This window comes from Sinocyclocheilus anshuiensis, unplaced genomic scaffold, assembly GCF_001515605.1.
Source record: "Sinocyclocheilus anshuiensis isolate Anshui unplaced genomic scaffold, SAMN03320099.WGS_v1.1 scaffold1099, whole genome shotgun sequence".
NCBI classification, from domain to species: Eukaryota; Metazoa; Chordata; class Actinopteri; order Cypriniformes; family Cyprinidae; genus Sinocyclocheilus; species Sinocyclocheilus anshuiensis.
In genome coordinates, this window is record NW_015546105.1 from 1270175 (window position 1) to 1278402 (window position 8228).

The 8228-nt window shown below is 37.1% G+C and overlaps 1 pseudogene; it reads right to left on the reverse strand.

Moving 5' to 3' along the window:
• Nucleotides 1–5570, reverse strand: part of LOC107700619 (pleckstrin homology domain-containing family A member 7-like) — a 112000-nt pseudogene extending 106430 nt beyond the window's left edge.
• Nucleotides 5571–8228: the final 2658 nt, after the last annotated feature.

Genomic DNA, 8228 nt, shown 5'->3' on the forward strand with positions numbered 1-8228 from the left:
AGAGCCCAGACTTAAACCCCATTGAAAATCTGTGGAATGACTTGAAGACTGCAGTCCACAAACAGTCACCATCAAATTTAACTGAACTTGAGCAGTTATGCAAATAAGAGGGGGCAAATATTGCAAAGTCTAGATGTGCAAAGCTAGTAGAGACATATCCCAACAGACTAAAGGCTGTAATTAAAGCAAAAGGTGGTTAAACAAAATACTGACACAAGTGGGTGATCCTTTTTCCAACTCAGTGATTCTGGGTTTTTTTTTCTTTTCTGACATGTTGGTATTATATCTTTCACTTGGATGTAATACGTTGCACTGAGTAAATACAGCTGGATAAAACAATCTGTCTTCAATTCAGGCTGCAAAGCAACAAAATGTGATTATTTTAAAGGGGTGTGATTCTTTTCTATACCCACTGTACATATAAAGAGAGAAAGGGAGATTAACAAGGTAAGTGCATTTACTGTCATTACTGACCCCAAACACTACTTAAACAGTAATGTATGAAGATTAAATAGAAAAAAACGAGGGTTGTTGTTTATAATTACATTCCAACATATCTTAAAATCTATTAATTAGAGATTGCACAATATTAACATTAACAGAATGTTTAAAATCTGCTTAAAATTCACTTGAAAACACCTTATCAGACTGGAAAAGGCACCTGAATGATCTCTTTTAAAGGTCAGCTCAGGATCCACCTTCAGTCTCCTGCATACAGTGATGGAGAACATGTGCTTCTATATCAGCAGCAATGTCTCAAAATGAGTGGGAACATCTGAGATGCTTTTCCTCCATTCATATCACTTCATTAGATGAATGTGGGATGGGTAAAGACACAGAGTAAATCCATTAGCTATACATTTTATGGGACTTATTAAATGTTTGGCATAATTCAAGCCTGCAGTATATCAAATATAATTTGGATAATAATCCAGTATGCCGGATACAGAGCAGTCCCTCATGAACCACAAAAATAATAATCACATCAGCAGAAATGATGGTCTCTAAGAGTGCCTAATGTAACCCAAGCGTACTTTGTCTCAAGGACAGTCTAAGCATCACTCTCTCCCTATTCCCTACTGCTCCACATTTAACAACATTCAGTACTCAATACTATTTGCAGTCTATAGCCATTAATGTTGATTAATAAAATTACAAGAGGATAAAAGAAAAAAAAAATTCTCAAAGTTTGAAGTGAGGGAACACGCACACAGCCACTTTACGACTGCCAGTCTTGTCACAAATGGTGCATGCTAAATTCTTTGGCACAAGTGAGTCAAATAACCACAGACAGTAAGCAATGCAATTTAAACTACAAAATGGACAGATTAAAGGGCTGGAAGGCACTCACCATACCTAAAAAGACAGAAATAGGAAACCTTTTTCTATTCTAGCATTCTTTAACTAAAATAACAATCAGCTCCCTTTTCTAGCCCGTTAACACAAAATAACACAAAGACAATGTCTAACAGGATCAAAACAGGAACAGTAATGTCATTTAGCCCACAAATAAGTGCATTACTTTACAGTCTTGACATTTCAGCTCTCTAAGGCCTCTGAGCTGTTCAGTATTTGACTGTGCCTAGACGCAGCACAATGAGTCCCTTCACATGGCCCACGATAAAACTGTCAGCAATAACACATTTCTAAAATCATTTCTTTGACCTTTAAAACACCCCCTCTCACTATAGCAGCTTTGATGAGACGCAGTTTTCTGGTCAGACACCAGTGGATCATTGAACTACAAATAAACAGCTTTATGGGAAAGTGGTGCTATTTAGATGCAAAGCAGAGAGCAAGATACTAATGCATTCCGGATTGCATGGGCTACATTGGTGGCGCTTTGAGATAACTGGGTGATTGCCATGATATTCTCATAGGCAGATTTGTCAGATGCAGCGACTGCCTGATATTTAGGCATCTGTGTGCGATGAGTTGGATAAAACAACTTATGAGTAATACAGAGGAACAATACATCACAAAGAAATTTTAATAATAAAACTGGGTTACCAAAAGCTCCATCCAATAGAACAATCCACAACAGCCCTGTTCCATCATTGAAGGATTATGTAGTTTAAATTTACTCTGGTGAATGAATTTAAGGGCTCTCCAAAGCTAATACTGAAAATAAGCCACAAGTAAACATTGTTTTCACTGCAATCCTGCAGCACGTCATTGCATGGCAATTGTGCAGAAGCAAAAACAGGCTCTTTAAAATTCAGACAAATCCGTAAGGGGAAAAATCGTAGCTAGTAGCTTCACATTGCTCTTTGCTCCTGCTGTCCTAAATTAGTTTGTTGATATGACATTGTGCAGCATAAAGTGCAATCACATTGGCTGTTTACTGGCAGCTGTCGGGTTGATTTCTCAATTTAATTAAACAAGCCAGAGCATGCAAATGATTTACTGCAGTACTGTAAACAAACTAATAATCTGTCAGGCAAAAAACATTCTTACAGTAAATCTCAGATGGAACAGGTCATACAATTAAGGACGGTGAATGATACATTGGCTATAATGATGGTGGTCTGGTTGCGGTTTCCACATTAGTGGAGCTGAATGGATAAAGTGACTTTGGAGAGCAAAGCCACCATGAATTGGCTGTGTGATCGTACCATACATCTCTGTCATTCCACGGGCATATGGGCACACGCACATACACGTACAGACAGGGCACAACATCCGCTAAACGGGAAAGGTTAAGGTCCGTACATGCGAAGAATTTTAATGGGAAAACCCATCCAGTCTTGCTGGCCAATACCCTTTATTTCCTCCATTAAGTGGGCACAGAAGAGATAATGGGCTGCATGGGTGACTGTAAACAGTAGTGAGGGCTATAATTAACTAGCATTGCTACAAAGACAGTGGTGAAAGATTCTACTAGCTGTCACAATGAAGCACTCTTTGTCATCGTATAGCTTAGATCAAACAGAATCAGATCTCCTTGCAATTATCAACTGAAGTCTGATGTCATCCAAGTGAACTAGACAGGTAAAGCTACAATACAAAATAGAATCTACTGGTTCCAGGGGAAATCATTTTTCAAAGCATGAGCTGGTTCGTTAATACAAAAGTATTTATCACAATTGTACGGAATTATATTGGGAAACATTACTTAGGGAGCTGCTGCAATGTTTATGACATCTAATTGGCTGTGCCAAGCCACACATTCTATCATATTCAGGCGATACAGGCAACATTCTATACAGCAGCACTGACCACAGCACTTCAACACTCTCACGCTTATTCACACCAATTTTATGGGATTGCATCCTCTCAAAGTTCTGCCTGCCATTGAAAATGATTAGTGTCCTTGCAGCTAATTTTTTCCAGGTAGCTCCCTAAGTAGTACTTCTCTCTCTGCCACAGTCCACTTCATCTCACTTCTGCTGCTCACTATCTGCCCATGAGTCTCCTCACCTGCTGAACATGGTAGAGATGGATGTTGACGAATAGACAGATTCTGACAGATTACTGGATGTGTAAACAGAGAGATAGACATAGACAGACTAGCATTTTTTTTTTTTTCATTTTTAAAAGAATATTGAACATATATGCTGTGTGTTATATTACCTGGGCATTAAATTACAAAAAAATTGTTAACTGCTGAGAGAATGCATCTAATACAACAGCTGAGGAGTGTTTTTTTTGTTTGTTTGTTTGTTTGGAGCAAATCGAAATGCAAAAATCATATTTGTCACAGAAATGTAACAATCAGTGATGGCTTAGATACATATATGGATAGATACATCGACAGATATATTTGGATGGATATGGATATTTAAAATGAGACCACACTCATTTTTGATCCAAGATTGTGCCAATGTGGTTGTTGGCCTGCCATTGCTCCTGTCCTTTGTTGTTTTTTCTGTGCATTTGTGCTATCAATGTGTATGTGTGCTCTCCTGTTCCTTGGCTTTTGGATGAATGGTATTTTATGTATTGTAATGTGTACTAACTTTTGTTATGGATTATTCGTTGTTGTTTTTGTCTTTCTCTTTTATTTTCTTCTTTATAGTATCTATATTATTTGTTAATGTACAGCACTTTGGTAGACACTAGTTGTTTAATATAAATATACTGACCTTGACCACTGATGAATAAATAAATGACAATCAGATGGATCACTGGTTAGACAATTAACTGGACAAACCAACGGTCAAGCAGACTGATAGCTGGAAATCAGTTGTCCAATGTCATTGCCTCACATAAACTATTGAAGAGCAAATCGGCAGTAAACATTCAATAAAACCTCTGACTGATTCAGTTATGTCTTTTCTTGACTCTTGAAGGTACGAGCAGACAGCGGGCACTGATCACTGGAAGAGGCGGGAGTGAGTGAGCGCTCGTTGGGGAGGGCTTTGCAGTTGCACTAGCATCCTCACGGTCTCACAATGACAAAAACAGAAATTCTTACTATCGCTTACTTTATAAAGTAGCTGGCGCCTTCCTCGGTGAAGCCCTCTTCACATCCCCGCGGTAAATCTAAGGGGAGAGAAATATTTGTACAAAGCTCCATTAAGTTTTTAATGAAACAGAAAGTAGCCCACCATCAATTACGCAGAGGACGTGTTTCCACTGGTCACTTTAAACACACTTACAGCAGTATCCGACTAAGGATGCAAAATTTAGACTAGCCAGCATAGTTTACTACCGTACCTGATCGTATCATGTGTCCTGAGTTGACAGGTTCACCAGTGCGGGGATGGAGCCAAGTAGTGCCGCGAGTTTTGTCGCTGGAACACAGAAACACCTGTTACGAGACCCATCGGAAAAGGTGCGGATTCACCAGAACCACAGTAAAATGCAACGACTGCGGTTAAACCCTTCAAAGGCTGCTTACTTGATGAAAAAGACTCTGCCATCCCCACACACTCCGTAGGACCAGTGCTCAGGTAGTGTGTCCCGCCCGAGCGGAGCCGCCATGATCCCGGTTAAAAGTGAGAGCTGCGCCGCAGAGTTTCTAGGGAATCGGACAGTCCGATAATCACCACTAGGGCTGCACTGCTGTTAAAGGGGCAGGCCAAACTTGGAGAAAGTCTTTGTCCCAGTTATAAGCCGACAGAAAAGAAAGAGGCCATCATTAATCAGGCGGGATGTTGATGCTGGGAGTGCACAGATGTCGCTAACGAAATTCTACTTTTTATTAAAGCAAAGTAATTCTGTAAGAGTGTAACTTCATGCGTGTATTCACACACTTTGAAACCTGCACAGATTAACATTCCCGCAAATCACACGCGCATTCTGAAACAGTTGGATACTTGTTTACCTTAGCTTGTAAGATCTGTATTAAAGCCAGACTGCAGGGGGCATCTGTTGTTGTACTGCGGTCATGACAACTGTCTTCACAGATTTGAGCTTTTTGGCAGGTACAAGTAACGTTAGGCGAACAGTATAGCATATTATTTAAATGACAATAGCACGAGATTAGTGATAATTTTAGTCAGGTTAAACATGTCTATAAACCTAGCGTTTCTCCTACGTGTTCCCCAGCCAAAAATATCCGACTGAGAAAACGTATCTTGCGGATTAAACATTTTTTCTTGAGTCCTAGATATGCTGAGAAAGTCGTGTTGGCTCCTTGCTGACAAAAACAGTGTAAAGTTGCTTTGTTTACGCTTTCACATCGCACTGTTAGTGCCACTTTTTGTGACCTGCGCGCGCATGGGCAAGTCTAATAAAATATCATGGACTTTGTCTTTAAATGTACCTGGAACATTTATTATTAACCTGGAATATTATTCATTTGTATTATTTTAATAGATTTTTTTAACCCAAGTATGTTATTAGTAGTTCATTGATGTTCAGTGATAGTTCATATGCAAGAGCCACTTAAAAAAAGTGTCTACATTGACTGTCTTAGTTTATATTTCAGAGCACTCATAAAAATATTGATTTTAAAATAAATATAATAACTCCCATTTTTATTATAATTCAAAAAGTTTTTTTCTTCACCAGACATAGCCTACTTTTATCATTAAATATACGTAATAATAAATCAGTTTAATAAAAAAAAATATTTACTGCATTGTCTAAACAGCTGAAGGCCTTAACATAACTGGTTAACTAACTATCCAAAACATTTGCTGGTGAATGGACACATGAGCGTGAGCTAATATTTGGACAAGAATGCACTTCCTCATGAAAGCAAACGTGGTGCCAATACGTCTACATGTACACGTCTGCCATAGTAGCTACTGTATGAGACATCTCTGACACAAAACTCATACCTAAAGACTCTACCATACATTTTTGATGATAACCACAGGAACACACCCGGTCAAACTTCTCACTAAAGTCAGGGCAGAGTCACAACAAAAGAAAGAATCCAACTGCAACAACAGCTGATTATCCTTCTACTAGGCCAAGCTATTTATAGCCACCCACAGTCTGTAGTCTGGCTGACAGTTGACGTTTGACCTTATACTCTAAAATGCTTCCTTTTTTGTATACATAAGTATGTAAAAAATATGTGTATAAACAAGGGAAATTGCATCTTTCTGCAAATAAAATGTCTTCAATATTCAATAATTATATATTTTTACTAGGGGTGTAATGATGCACCGATCGCCGGTTGAAAATCGATACAAATATGTGACAGTTGAGATATTAAACGAATCGCGATACAGTTGGGGGTAGTAGTTTATATAAGTGTATCTCTGAGGGGAACTGACTGTCTTAAAAATGTTTATGATATTTTCTTTTCATCTTGACTCTGTATAATGCATAATAACCCTCTGGTATTGTTCGGTCATTGTAGACCTGAATTTTTTTTTTTTTTTAAATCACTACTTCATCGTAATGGTACGAAACTCACTGACTTTTATGGAAGTCACTATGTGACCACAAAAAAATCGTGGACTTGATTCGAAAAAGCTAAATGGTCGTAAAAAAAATAGTCACACTTGTGTTGTTCGCGGTCAAAAATGACCGCCATTGGAAATGAATGGGAAATACGCAAAAATACGAAAATACAGAGAATTTTGTGTGTGTACAAAATACAAATCATTCACGATACAGAAAAAAGTGCACACCAATGAAGGGGTGACACTCTAAAATATCAAGTGTACAAACCAGACACTTCAGCCACAATGCTGTATAAACACAGACACCAAGGAAGGGGTGACACTCTAAAACATCAAGAGTACAAAAAAGAAACACACACAAGCACACAAGCACACACTCACACACACAGACACACACACACACACACACACACACACACACATATACTATTATAGCCTACATACACAAATGAACTGGTGTGGCTGTTACAATATGGCAAAATTGAGCCAGATGAATCAAATAAAAAGTTCATGCAAAAACTGACATTTCAAACAAACATTTAAAAAAAAAAAAAACTAAGCTTTTACAAAAAGTTGTCTTTGAGAATGTCTAAATATAAATCCAAATCCACAACTTAAAAAAAAGTATTTCTGTCTAAAAACAACTAGAGAATATATAAGCCTTTTATATAGAGCTCTATTATAGGAATCAAGTGGCTAAAACATGGAATTTCAGATGTTTTTCTTTTTTTACTCCCACCGGATGGAACTAATCTGCCTTCAAAAATTGGATTTTAAAGGCATTGTCTCTATTTTAACATGAAATACATGCCATAATTGAAAAGTAATAGAAAAATAGAAGAAATTGTGTATTATTTTCAATGGGAAAAATGTATCATAATTATTGCATTAATATTAAATAGCACCATTAAATTCTCTCAAAATACAAAATAAAAAATATTATCGAACAAAAATATATTACATTGATTTCACTGAAAATAAAAAAAAACATTCAGCCCGTCTGCTGTTTTTGTCTCATTCAGATGTAGCATAATTTCAGAGTTAAATTCAGACCATTCTATTTTAGCTTCAAATCTCAAAATTATACAGTCTAATTTAGATTAAAAACTGCTCGTGCAGCATGTATGCAGCATCTTTGTTTGGGTCATGATTAAAATACAATAGTTGCCTCTAACTGAATGGAAAGTGCACAGGCAAAGCCTTCGTTTGTTTAAAGAGATTTCTTTTGTGTTATTTATTTATTAGATTTGGGTTTTGTTTTAAAATGTATTATTATAATTTCACAAAGAAATGTTCAGCATTTTGTCCAAGCAATAATAATAATAATAATAATAAACATCTTTTCATTTATAATTTATCTTAAATCTCATTTTGTTTAAAAAAAAAATCGTAATGTGAATCGTTACATCCTTACTTTTTACA